The sequence below is a fragment of the Apium graveolens genome, chromosome 7 (genome assembly GCF_009905375.1).
Source record: "Apium graveolens cultivar Ventura chromosome 7, ASM990537v1, whole genome shotgun sequence".
In the NCBI taxonomy this organism is placed as follows: domain Eukaryota; kingdom Viridiplantae; phylum Streptophyta; class Magnoliopsida; order Apiales; family Apiaceae; genus Apium; species Apium graveolens.
The window spans coordinates 200,297,101-200,312,289 of NC_133653.1; positions in this window are offsets into that span (position 1 = coordinate 200,297,101).

Below are 15,189 nucleotides of genomic sequence, written 5' to 3' on the forward strand. Positions count from 1 at the left end.
CCATTTACTGCCGATAACATTCTTTTCTGTAGTGACATCTTCCTCTCTATACCAGTCGGCCTTCTGCCAATAAACAACTCTAAGAGAATTTCAAAGCTGTAAACATCTTCATGTGTAGTTACCTCACTCCCCATGCCTTATTCCTAACATACAGAGTACAAAGGTTATATAAACAAAACAGAAGGCAACATATTCTACGAAATTTACAAATCTAGTGATATTAATATTGATCTTGTGAATCATAAAACTAAAACGCATCAAACACCCTTACCCTGTCCTAGACAACCTTAACTCTGTCTCACGTGGTGATGATACACAACAGAACAGAGAGCAACATCACCCGCAAAAAGGGTTGGACTAATAATTCCGTCTTTCTCAGTCACCTCCACCTCCAAATTACAAACGCAACTTAGAATGAAGTTGCTATAAACTGGGACAACTCTAACAAGGAGTGACATCTCCACATCATCCTTGAGGGTTTGATTATTATTCCAACTCCAGTGAATCTCCAGAACCTGAGTCAATATAGGCCTGTAGTATTCACTTTACAGCTCATTAGAGTAATCAACCACAAAACTTAATATCCTGGAATACCTCCATCTGCAGGGGGTGTGGACAGCCTTTGTGACTCAACTTTAGTGGGAAGTTCCGAGAAGAACAAGAAATGGTTAGTTGAAACTTAAACTGTTTAACACCGTTAATCTTTTAAGCTTTCAGAAAAAGATAGAAACGACAAAATAAGTTAATCCAAAAATAACAAATGCACATATATTTGCTAACAAAAAATTTACCTACAATCTAGCAACAAGGGGTTCTTCCTTGGTTACATAATCTGATTCAGTACTTGGGTTGATACATATATTTGTATCTCTTTAAAGACTGGATTGATGATTTCGCCAACATCTGGACTTCAGTTGCTCACATCATGTTTGACAGCCACTCCCTCTTTCTTCAATTGAGTCACTAGAACCCATATATTTACTAAATCATTTTCCAGAGCAGCCTCCCTTAGATTTCTTTCTGCAACTCCAATTGGAATCTAATTGAAGAGAGAGCTATACAATAGAAATAAACGACAAAGAGAATGGAAAGTTATCCCATATATTCTTAGATTTGGAAGTAAGGGGGAATCCAATTTTGTTAAGGGGGAAACCTAATTTTGTAAAGGGGGGAACAAATGATTTTTCCAAGGAAATATTGATTTAAGAAGGAAGACATGGAAGAGCGGCAGACAAACAATGTGTAAGAAGGAGGTAAGAGATAAGATAAGAAAGTGAAATTGGGGGAGATAAAGGGGGGAAAATAAGGGGGATAATGGGGGAATTGAAATTTAGAAGAAGGGGAAACGAAAATTTCACGAGAGGGAATGGAAATATTTGCTGAAAATGTGAAATTGGGTAATAAATTCTTTAATTTATAAATATTATAATATAACTATATTTATTATATTAGATATTGGTACTACAGAATTAATTAAAATTTTCTTTTTAAAAATAACAATTATTTTATACATGAATGTTTTTTAATACCATACAATTATCTTGTAAATCGGGAACGAGTCTCGTTGTCCGGAGGTGTAAAATAGAAATTATACATGAATTTTTTTGATAATTATTTCATATGTTTAAAATAGATATATCTTAACATCCGTACGTTTTGATCGTCGGAAAAATCAGTTTAAAAATTAATCTTTTAAATCGGGAACGAGTCTTATTTTAGAAAAAGTACTTTTACTAGATTTTTCTAATCCTGACATGTAAGATGAATTTGAAATTTTTTGATAATTTTTTCATATGGTTAAAATACAGATATCTTAATATCCGTACGGTTTGATCGTCGGAAAAATCATTTTTAAAATTTATCTTTTAAATCGGGAACGAGTCTCGTTGGAGAAATGGTACTTTTACTAGATTTTTCTAATCCTGACATGCAAGATCAATTTGAAATTTTTTGATAAATTTTTCTTATGGTTATATTAGATATATCTTAACATCCGTACGGTTTGATCCTCGAAAAAATCATTTTAAAAATCAGTCTTATAAATCGGGAACAAATCTCCTTGTTATTTGCTTTTACTAGATTTTTCTAATCTTGACATGCGAGATGAATTTGAAATTTTTTGATAATTTTTTCATATGGTTAAAATACATTTATCTTAACATCCGTATGGTTCGATTGTTGGAAAAATCATTTTAAAAATTAATCTTGTAAATCGGGAACGAGTCTCGTTGTCGGGAGTGGTACTTTTACCAAAAAGTTGATGTCATGACACAATGGTTTCCTAAAAAAGGCTTGTTTGTACACTTTTGTACAATGGTTTAATTTTAAAACTGTTGTCTTATATTTTAGAAAATCATTCTTCCAAATTTTAAACCCCTATATCGAATTAAATTAAGAAAAAATGAAATATTCAACTGGATCAACATTAAATGGCTGGTTTCACTTTTCTTTACTCATACGGTGTCTCTATGTAATATTGTAAACTTAACAAGTCTCGAATCATTCATATGTATAGTTATCGACTATATTTCGAAAGTGATAACGGGATCTACGTACGTATATGATTACGATACAACATATTATAACGAAAAATATAAGTTATTTATTTCGTATAACCTTAGTGATATTTAAACATGTGTTTGATAATGTGAGTTTTTACATGCCAATCACTTCTCTTGTAGCACATTTTGAAAGCGTACGGTAACGATTCAAGTCCCATTCAAGTCTCTGGGATTGTCAAGAAATTTGATGTCAATAGACAATGGTTTGAACGAAAAAGGCTTGTTTGTACAGGTTCTAACAATGGATTTTCGCCCAAACTGTTGTCTTATATTTTGTCAAAAAGGTTGATGTCATGACATAATGGTTTCTTAAAAAAGGCTTGTTTGTACACTTTCGTACAATGGTTTAATTTTAAAACTGTTGTCTTATATTTTAGAAAATCATTCTTCTAAATTTTAAACCCCTATATCGAATTAAATTAAGAAAAAATGAAATATTCAACTGGATCGACATTAAATGGCTCGTTTCACTTTTCTTTACTCATACAGTGTCTCTATGTAATATTGTAAACTTAACAAGTCCTGAATCTTTCATATGTATAGTTATCGACTATATTTCGAAAGTGATGACGGGATCTACGTACGTATATGATTACGATACAACATATTATAACGAAAAAATATAAGTTATTTATTTCGTATAACCTTAGTGATATTTAAACATGTGTTTGATAATGTGAGTTTTTACATGCCAATCACTTCTCTTGTAGCACATTTTGAAAGCGTACGGTAACGATTCAAGTCCCATTCAAGTCTCTGGGATTGTCAAGAAATTTGATATCAATAGACAATGGTTTGAACGAAAAAGGCTTGTTTGTACAGGTTCTAACAATGGATTTTCGCCCAAACTGTTGTCTTATATTTTGTCAAAAAGGTTGATGTCATGACATAATGGTTTCTTAAAAAAGGCTTGTTTGTACACTTTCGTACAATGGTTTAATTTTAAAATTGTTGTCTTATATTTTAGAAAATCATTCTTCTAAATTTTAAACCCCTATATCGAATTAAATTAAGAAAAAATGAAATATTCAACTGGATCGACATTAAATGGCTCGTTTCACTTTTCTTTACTCATACAGTGTCTCTATGTAATATTGTAAACTTAACAAGTCCTGAATCTTTCATATGTATAGTTATCGACTATATTTCGAAAGTGATGACGGGATCTACGTACGTATATGATTACGATACAACATATTATAACGAAAAAATATAAGTTATTTATTTCGTATAACCTTAGTGATATTTAAACATGTGTTTGATAATGTGAGTTTTTACATGCCAATCACTTCTCTTGTAGCACATTTTGAAAGCGTACGGTAACGATTCAAGTCCCATTCAAGTCTCTGGGATTGTCAAGAAATTTGATATCAATAGACAATGGTTTGAACGAAAAAGGCTTGTTTGTACAGGTTCTAACAATGGATTTTCGCCCAAACTGTTGTCTTATATTTTGTCAAAAAGGTTGATGTCATGACATAATGGTTTCTTAAAAAAGGCTTGTTTGTACACTTTCGTACAATGGTTTAATTTTAAAACTGTTGTCTTATATTTTAGAAAATCATTCTTCTAAATTTTAAACCCCTATATCGAATTAAATTAAGAAAAAATGAAATATTCAACTGGATCGACATTAAATGGCTCGTTTCACTTTTCTTTACTCATACAGTGTCTCTATGTAATATTGTAAACTTAACAAGTCCTGAATCTTTCATATGTATAGTTATCGACTATATTTCGAAAGTAATGACGGGATCTACGTACGTATATGATTACGATACAACATATTATAACGAAAAAATATAAGTTATTTATTTCGTATAACCTTAGTGATATTTAAACATTTGTTTGATAATGTGAGTTTTTACATGCCAATCACTTCTCTTGTAGCACATTTTGAAAGCGTACGGTAACGATTCAAGTCCCATTCAAGTCTCTGGGATTGTTAAGAAATTTGATGTCAATAGACAATGGTTTGAACGAAAAAGGCTTGTTTGTACAGGTTCTTACAATGGATTTTCGCCCAAACTGTTGTCTTATATTTTGTCAAAAAGGTTGATGTCATGACACAATGGTTTCTTAAAAAAGGCTAGTTTGTACACTTTCGTACAATGGTTTAATTTTAAAACTGTTGTCTTATATTTTACAAAATCATTCTTCTAAATTTTAAACTCCTATATCGAATTAAATTAAGAAAAAATGAAATATTCAATTGGATCGACATTAAATGGCTCGTTTCACTTTTCTTTACTCATACAGTGTCTCTATGTAATATTGTAAACTTAACAAGTCCTGAATCTTTCATATGTATAGTTATCGACTATATTTTGAAAGTAATGACGGGATCTATGTACGTATATGATTACGATATAACATATTATAAAGAAAAAATATAAGTTATTTATTTCGTATAACCTTAGTGATATTTAAACATTTGTTTGATAATGTGAGTTTTTACATGCCAATCACTTCTCTTGTAGCACATTTTGAAAGCGTACGGTAACGATTGAAGTCCCATTCAAGTCTTTTGGATTGTCAAGAAATTTGATGTCAATAGACAATGGTTTGAATGAAAAAGACTTGTTTGTACAGGTTCTTACAATGGATTTTTGCCCTAACCGTTATTTATATATTGTCAAAAAGGTTGATGTCATGACACAATGGTTTCCTAAAAAAGGCTTGTTTGTACACTTTCGTACAATGGTTTAATTTTAAAACTGTTGTCTTATATTTTATAAAATCATTCTTCCAAATTTTAAACCCCTATATCGAATTAAATTAATAAAAAATGAAATATTCAACTGGATCGACATTAAATGGCTCGTTTCACTTTTCTTTACTCATACGGTGTCTCTATGTAATATTGTAAACTTAACAAGTCCCGAATCTTTCATATGTATAGTTATCGACTATATTTCGAAAGTAATGACGGGATCTACGTACGTATATGATTACGATACAACATATTATAACTAAAAAATATAAGTTATTTATTTCGTATAACCTTAGTGATATTTAAATATGTGTTTGATAATGTGAGTTTTTACATGCCAATCACTTCTCTTGTAGCACATTTTGAAAGCGTACGGTAACAATTCAAGTCCCATTCAAGTCTTTGGGATTGTCAAAAAAGTTGATGTCAATAGATAACGGTTTTAAAGAAAAAGGCTTGTTTGTACAGGTTCTTACAATGGATTTTCGCCCAAACCGTTGTCTTATGTTATGTCAAAAAGGTTGATGTCATGACACAATGGTTTCCTAAAAAGAGGCTTGTTTGTACACTTTCGTACAATGGTTTAATTTTAAAACTGTTGTCTTATATTTTAGAAAATCATTCTTCCAAACCTAAATCACCTTCAAAAAAATTTCAATTTTTTTTAAAAATTCAGGCGGGAATTTTAACAAAATAGAGGGGGAAACGAAAATTTTAATTTTTTGTAAATCAACGGCTCAGAATTGTCTATTCATAATCCAACGTTAAAGAAAATGTGACTTTTTTTAGTTTTATATAAATAAAATTTATAGTAAAAATAATTCAAAAAGTAACGTAATTAGTTTAAATTGAGACATAAATTCAACGATAATGTGTTGCAAGATTTGCTTTGAAAATGTTCTATAAGGATTGGTTTGAATTTTTCTAAGGATTATTGTATATGCTTCAGGTTTTTTTTAAAAAAACTCTCAGGTAATCAGACAATGGTTTTACAAGAAAACTGTTGTCACCTATATTCTAATTGAGGTGATTTAGACAACAGGTAATACACTATTGTGTGACACTCATTTACTCAACAGAGGTGATAAACAATTGTCTACATGTTTTGCTTCTAACAATGGTTTTTCAGCACCATTGTCTAAAATACATGAGCACATGTGTTCTGAGCCACCGTTGTCTAACTTGCACAACAGTCATGACAATTAGTTGTTTAAATTCAAAGTTAGCACAATGGTTTATTTTGACCTAAAAACCACTTGTCTAGGAGAAGTCACACAATAAGCTGAACTATAACCATTGTCTCATTGGAGCACACTGGTACCATGTAGACAACACTTTGGAAAAAGTTGAATCACCATTGTGTGAAGGGAAGTCGCACAATACTTTTCAGTCAACGAATCATTCACCGTTGTCTGATGATTTGGGACAACAGTTTTTTGATCAACCATTGTGTAAGTGGTGTTGTCTGATTCAGTTTCTGGTGTAGTGTTCAAATATGAGCTTGATTAATACCACTAACTAGTGCTAAGTCCCATATTGATGTTTCGATTTTCATAAAAATATTTATGAGTGATCCAACCCTATAGATGTGAAGATCCATATATAATAGTGATATAATAAAATTTTCAGAAAAAAAAATTGGTTTCTATTTTAATAGTCAACCAACCAGTGGTGACAAGTACATTTCACTACTAGAGAAAAGTCAATAGACATCACCCTTTTAAAATTAGTCGAAAAAAACCGATGTAAAAAACATATTTAACATCGGTTATTTTCAACCCGATATAAAGATATGTTCTTACATAATATTTTTAAATAACCGATTACTAATAGTATTTTTTTCAAAAATATAACCCTATGTTAAACACTAACTTTCACATCGGTCGTTTAAGGACCGTTGTGAAAGTTTGGTATTGGCATCGGTCCCTTAACTAACCGATGTCTATGTTAAAATTTAAAAAAACTAAAAAATAGAAGGTCGGGAATAATTCCTCCTCTTTTGTACTTTGCCAAATATTTCCCCCGTTTCCCACATATTCCCCCATTTCTTTTTCTCTGTTTCCCGAACTGTTTTTCTCTCTTCTCACCCGATATACATCTCTCTCTCTCCCCCCTCTTCTCTCTATATCATCCCTTAACATCACTCCCTATCTCTTTCCATCACTGTTACCATCAATCAAGCCTTAATCGAGCAATATAGTTTTAATATGTTCTACATACAACCCTAATCGAGCAGAATCAAGCCCTAATCAAGTTGTAATCGAGTCAACCAATAGAGCCCTGATTTGTAAGTATTTATCATATTTTTTTTTCTTTTTTCTTTTTGATTTTTAATTGAGGCCTAATTTATAAGTATTTTTCAGATCTTGTTTCTCATCTCCGTGTACCCGCTTCTCATCTCCTTCTCAGATTTTGTAAGTCTTCGATTACATGTGTTAATTGCATAAGATAAGACATTGTTGAGGCCAACATCACCAACACCTGATCTCGTAAAAGAAGATTGTAAAAGACATTGTGTAGGCCAACATTACCAACACCTGATCTCGTAAAAGACATTGTTGAGGCCAACATCACCAACACCTGATCTAGCAATAACATGAGGAGCACTATTTCCCAATGGAAGCAGTGTAGTACCAGCTATAGTTGGAGAAAGATTAAGAATTTTCGACAGATTTTGGACGGAAGGACATAAGTACTCAGAAGCTGTATTAGCAAGTAAATAAAACAAAAAACCAAGCCAAAGGAGAAGAAGGGAATAGCCCAACACAGGGAACTATCCACAGCTGCAGTAAAAGATTTCAACGCAGTTTATATAACCTTTTGGCTTGCATGATTTGTTTGATCTAATGTATACACACTTGGACTGATAATCAGTGTAGTTGTGCAGACCAGAGAAACCATCATCTTGGACTAGGAGATTTGAAGATTGTGTGAGAACTGCAGGTAGAGATGCACAAAAAGCCCGGGCCCGAAAATCTGGCACGGCCCGATCCGGTCAAAGCCTGGTCAAGCACGGGCCGGTCAAAGCCCGGCCGGGTCCTGACCCGGGCTTCAGGCCTCGACGAACCTTATATTTTTAGGCAAAGCCCGGCCCGGCCCGGCAGGGTTAAAAGCCTGGGCTTCGGCCCGGCCCGACCCCATTAAAAGCCCGAAAAAGCCGGGTTATAATATGATTATTCTAATATATTTTCTTATATATTTATAAATTCACATTTACTATAAATATAAATAATACTTTAAACAGATATAATTATTTACATATTTGTGATTAATAATATTATTTATATACTTTGTTGCATAAATAATGAGAGAAGATATAATAAGTACACTATATATATTTGGATATCATTGTTATCATAACAATGATAAAACATATTGTTCTATAAACATGTTTATTTTTTGCCGAACTTAAATGTTTTCAACAAAGTAATATTTTCATAAAATATTCCATGTAAACTAATACATTTTTACGATGATCTAGTTGCAATGTGGAGGTGATGTTTAATTGGAAAAAGCATATAAGTTGGTAGTTAAATAAGAGGACAATAAGAAAATGAAGTATGTATTAGAGAAGAGAGGAAGTTTCATGGTATTAATGAGAGAAAAAATTAAAGTGCTAAAGTTAGGATTTAAAGCAGTCCATGGATTATGGAAAATAACTTAGTGTCCTTTACGGAAGTATTAATTTTGATAGTATCTCAAATCTCAATGATGTTCATAGAATTATTGTACAATGAGACAAAGTAGATGCCGGAGGTGCAAAGGATTTAAAGGTGGCGTCAAAATTCAACTTGTATTTTTTGGCATTTTTAATTGCACTGAGACCTGGAGGTGTATTTTGTAGTATGGCAGAAAGTATGTGGTTGCATTAATTCCTTGTTATATTAGCTAGGTTTTCTTTTTAACATGTACTAGTCAACTCTTTTTAATGAGTTCCTCTGTTAATAAGCAGCATCTATTCGTTTATCGTTTGATACAAATCAGAATATTTATTTCTTCATGGTTTTATTATTAAATATGATTTCTTTATGGCAGTGCAGTGGTGTAATTGGATTTTTGATATGTTCAACTGAAGGCACACCTGTGGATTTTAGGAACCCTGCAAACCCTATTGAGATGTTAGATGGAGCCCTTAATTATAGGTGGGAACTTAGGTTCTACAATTCTGAGGTAATAACATCCTTGGCTCAGATTTTCTGTCTGGTTTATCTTGTTCAATATTTTTCTAAACTCTTATACTACTAGTTCATATATTCCAGCAAGTTATTTTGCCTTGCGCATTATTCTTCAGTGGGAATATTTCAAATAGTAAACTATGCAGGGGCAGGACATTACTTTGAAACAGTTCTTTTAATCTTTTCCCCTTATTTTAGTCGTCATAAATATCCAAATACACGTTAAAACATTAGTCTCTAGCTTGGTCTGCTACTGCCCCTCCAAATTTTGCTCTAAAATGTCTGGTTTCAACATTCATAGATGTCATGATTTGCAATACTGAAGGAGTGTTAGATTAATGTTTGCTATAAGTTTTATGCCTCAGATTTAACAGTATATGGGAGCTGTTACTTTGTGCCATCTTTACCAGATTCAAAAACTCAGGTGTTAAACTTATTTTTAGTTGAACTAGTGGATATCCTACCCGGTGATGATATTCAGGTACCCAAACTTCCTCATAGTCACTGTGTTGTGTAAGTCCAGATTCAGGTTAAAAGTTCTTTCTAATCTCCTCTACCAAGCATTTTATTTATAAAGTGTTTTGGGCTAGCAAAGCTGCTGCACTCGGAAGAACTTGCTTCTTCGGGATCTACTTTAAAATCTACTTTAAACAACCCATTTAGACTAATACTAACTCCTCATAACAGCTTTCATAATATTTTTAATCAGTATATTATTCTTTTATCTCAATACATACATGACTATTTTACTAAATTTGGCATGATGAAGCCAATGTAAGATCAACACATGATGGTGAATTAAGGAAATCATGAGTAAATGGTGCCCTGTTTCGGTATATACTATATGCAATAGGTTTGATAATTTGGTAGTTTTGGAAAATCATGTTTTTGATTTTCTTGCTGTATACTAAAATTCTTTGGATTGTTTTCGTAATGATAAATAATGTATTTGGATTTGTTTTGTAATGATAATTAACGTTTTAGTTATTTAAATATGATAACATTTGTTGGTTTTTGGTTTTAGCATTTTTTGGTATGTATATTGTTAGACCATGTAAATATTTAACATTAGTGTATATAAATGTCAATAATGTCCAAAATGTCTATTTACATTATAAACTTTTAAAAAAAAACCGATGTAAAAAGTTCAATCTCTACACCCACGAACACATCAATTTTAAATTAATCAAACATCAGTTTATAGCTGATGTCTATAAATGAGACATCGTCTAAAACTCATGTCTATGTACATATTACACATCAATGTTTTCAAGCAGCTGATGTCTGGGGTGACTTTTGACAACAGTTTTCAACCGATGTGAAAAAGAAAATACTTTTCTCTCTTCACGCCATAAGTGCACATAGGCAACCCCTATTATACAGTTGCATAAGGCCTAAATGGTATTGCATAATAGGCAACACCAGGCAGGGTTGCCAATGTGGACGTGGTGGTAGAGCCTTAAGGCAATGAATTATGCAACACGAGAAAGTGTTGCACTATGCGTCTTTTGCAACAGTAAAAGCGTACAATGACAACAACAGTTATTGTTGCATAAAATGAAACCACATCACCACTGTATCCTACGTGGCAAGTGACACGTCATATTGCCACGTGAGCAGTGGCCCTACTTTGACACATCAGCAAGGGGTCCCACATTTGCCACATCAGCAGTGGGCCCCACTTTTGCCACGTCAAGAGTGGGTCCCATAATATGTAATGCAACACTGATTTTAGTCATTTGCAATACCATTTTTATTCATATGTAACATCATTTTTAGTCTTATGCAACACGATATAGAGTCAAATGCAACACATCAAAAATTAAAAAAATTGACATAGTTATTCTGCTTTTACATTATTCCTGCCAAACAAGGCATCCAACAATCAATACAACAAGCATCGAATGAAATTTAAGATTTACTAAATTATCAAAGTACCAAATTCTAACTTTAAAAGAACAAATGAGCAATTTTTTTCTTTTCTTTTCTAAAGAATGTCACCTACTCATTTCAACTCTAGCCTTTCAACTCATTTTGACGTTGTAAAACAGATAGTGTTTGTTTCCAGCGAGGTAGGGAACTGCCAGTCGATGTGTTTCAGAGACAAAAATGCATGTATTTGAGATGGCTTTAAACAGCATTGGGAAAGGCATCCATGTAGATTTACGCTTCTTTGTTTAGTTTGAACCAATATCTTTAGCAATTCCTGAAAGCAGCCATTTTAGTAGCAAATAATCACATAGTCGAGTGAATACTGTCAAAGAAAATAAAAAAATATAAGAAAAACCATGCTCCAGCTTACGGCATTATAGGCAAACCTATACTGAGATAACATTGCACCTTATTCTGGTACAAACTAAATAAATTGTATGCATGGATATACATTTAATTGTAAGATCGAGACAAGCAACCAAAAAAATAAAATACTAACATATTAGTCTTCTATCCAAAAAAATTGCTTTGCACATAATTTCAGCACATAATCTAAGACAACCATGCCCCTCTTTCACAGTCATTATTGAGATTATTGATATTCTTTCCACAGACATGAAATGGGTCTTTCTCTGGCTTTTGAATTCGGATCCTTCCTAAGTCATCCTTAACAGCCTAAAAGAGATTAGGAGATATATAAGAAAGACTGAAATATTTCATTAAAGAAAGGATGAGATAAGACCACAACAAACACAACAAGCTATTATCATGTCACAACTGGTTAGAAGCTATCAAATTAAACTCTCTTAAATATTCACATATCACTTTCTTACATGTTTTTATCACAGACAACAGAATAAATATATGCTTCAACTTTGGGATTTCATATTTTACTATTATAAAAGTTGACTTGAAATTTGGCTTTTAGTTCTAAAAACTGAAAAGTAAAGCTGAGATGATTTTTCAAAAGAAGAGAAACATAAGGAATTTTAAAGATTTCGGAGAGGAACAGAGAATAACAAAGAACTAGATAAAAGTGATAAGAGTATTCAAAGAAAATATAGCAAGATACATATATTACATTTCCAGCCAACTCTTAGCCAATATTTATATAAACCAACTTTGTGAATTATGTTTGAACATCCCAGTACAAGCTAGCTCTTTAGCACATTGCCACCATGATAAACATTGACCAACTACTTTAATTAGAAATTTCTCCTGAAAACTAAAACTCATCTCTACAATAGTCACTGCTAAACTACTTCTGGAAAGGAGCTTCAGAATGCTATCTTATAAAGCAGAAGTTGTTGGTAGATAGAGTATAGACCATACACAAAGTGATGAAGCAGAAGGTCTTTGTGACAGTGTAGACTATGGAAAGAAGAGGAATCCAATGAAACAAAGTCTGGTAGTGCCAATTTCTCAAAGAGGAACTCAAATTTGGTCATCAGGTCCCGGAGTTCGATATTAGATGAAGACACATATGTATATGTATAGAAAGTCAGAAAAACATAATTGAATTGAACTTGAAAATGTTACACTAAACAAAATGATTAATTCCGTAATTAAAGATTCATAATCCACTAAACAAAGTTCAGCATGTAATCTTACTCCAGCAGATAGCAGGAACAGGAAAAGATCTACTGGCAGTTCGGTGGGCGGCAGTTGGCAGCAGAGACCCTAGATCCCCACTCGAGCAGCTCTTTGCTTGTATCATCCTTATGACAAATCACATCAATGAAGCAAGGACAATCTTTTTTTTCTCCCGTTGCTTTCTCTATTACTTCAACAAGATCTTCCTCACAGCGGACCTGAACAATTCAAGAAATGCCCGTGTCAATAATACTTTTTTAAAAAAATAAGCTTCACTCCTCTAACTTGTAAGTAAATGATACATTATATATTAGGTTTTCTCGACTGACCTTAGTCGTCAAGCATTTGCCTTCACCATTGTGAATCGTATCAATCAGTGCAATATAGTTCCAGTTCTTCATCACATTGTATGGTCCATCACGGATCTCAACTTCAATGGTATAACCACCGTTATTAGAAAAATGATTTGATTCTGACCGCATCGCAACATTGTCGACACATCTTGAGCAGTAACCTGCAAGGGATATTGAATTTGTTAATGTAAAATAAAGAAGGAATGATTCTGGTAAAAATGGTGGGATTTCCAACAGTTAACACCATATATGGTCCATGATTGGAAAAACACAGATAACTTTTGATGAGTTACCTGAAAGCTTCCATCACCAATACAAGCAATTATTCGCTTATCCTTAGAAGCCTGTGCATACCCTAGAGTTGAACCAACTGACCACCTAATGGATCCATATATTGCTCCTAACTACCGCATCTTTGAGCATCAGATGTTCACTAGAACTCTGGGTTGTAATTCCAGGACACCGAATTCTTCACAAAAATTACACCAAAAACACGGAACACACTATCCGGAAACTCCATACACCCTCCACTATGTTGAAATAAACTGAAAATTTTGTAGATAATGCAACACTTTTTGTGCAATGCTGGATAATAACCGTTGCCTATGTGCACTTATGGCGTAGTGTCTACACCCACAAAGACATCGGTTTTGAACAAAGTAGACATTAGTGAACTGATGTCTATTGACCTTTTTCTAGTAATGAATTTAACCGGTATTTAGTTCCATATTGATGTTTCAATTTTTTTAAAAAAATACTTATGAATGATTCAACCATAAAGATGTTACCATCTATAAATTTTAGTGATATGACAAAATTTCACTAAGAGCGTACGATGAAATTTAGAATTAAGTTTAGTTTGACTTTATTTGTTAAAGTAATCAAGTTTAAATGATTAAAAATTCTTGAAATTTTGGATTTAACATTTTTTTGTAACCATTTAAACATATGTATAGTTGGATCATTTTTTATCTATTCTTAATAAGTGGACCTTTCACTACACCATAGATTGCTTTAAGCAACCCCATAACTGTGTTGCTATATATAGGACCAAAAAATTATTGCTAAAGACCCGAAAAGGGCTAAGGCAACAACAAAGCTATGTTGACTCGTAGCTAGTTAGTATAGATATCTATAGCAACATAAAAACTACTCTATTGCAACATACCAATCTCTGTTATAATAGATCTCAATAATAATATATTTTGGACTATATAGTAACATACTTAGTGTGTTGCAAAAGATCTTAGAATTTCTTTCAGAATTGTGGGGCTCATAGGGGGCCCACATGCGGGGCCTATCTGTGGGGCCCATACGTGGGACCTATATATGGGCCCACATATGGACCTAGTTATTTACCTATAGCAACACACCTGTAGCAAAATCATTTATCTTAGAAAAGGTTAATTATTTACAACAGATTTAGTACCTACTGCAATATAGTTTCAGCCTAAAAAATAATTGAAATACACATCCTGAATATTGTATTTCCCAAATTAAATACCAAGAAATTCCAAGGAATATTCATTCATACAACCAGTCATAGACATCTAATTCACTAGTACAAAATCAAACTTTTATGTCGCCTAATTTATGATGCATGTAGAAGAATCTGACGTATATAAGACTTCATACATCGGGTTTTTTAAAAAGGCGACATATATTAACCTTCTGAAAGTACCATTTACGTCGGTTCAGTAAACAACCAATGTATAAGGGTGACATATACGTCGTCTCTAAATTGGTCGACGTATAAAAACTCATTTTACGTCAGGTCCGGTTCACCATCATATAAGATCATTACAAATACTCAGCATTTTACGTCGGGCCAATTTTAATCTATTCTTCCGAAAATCAAACTA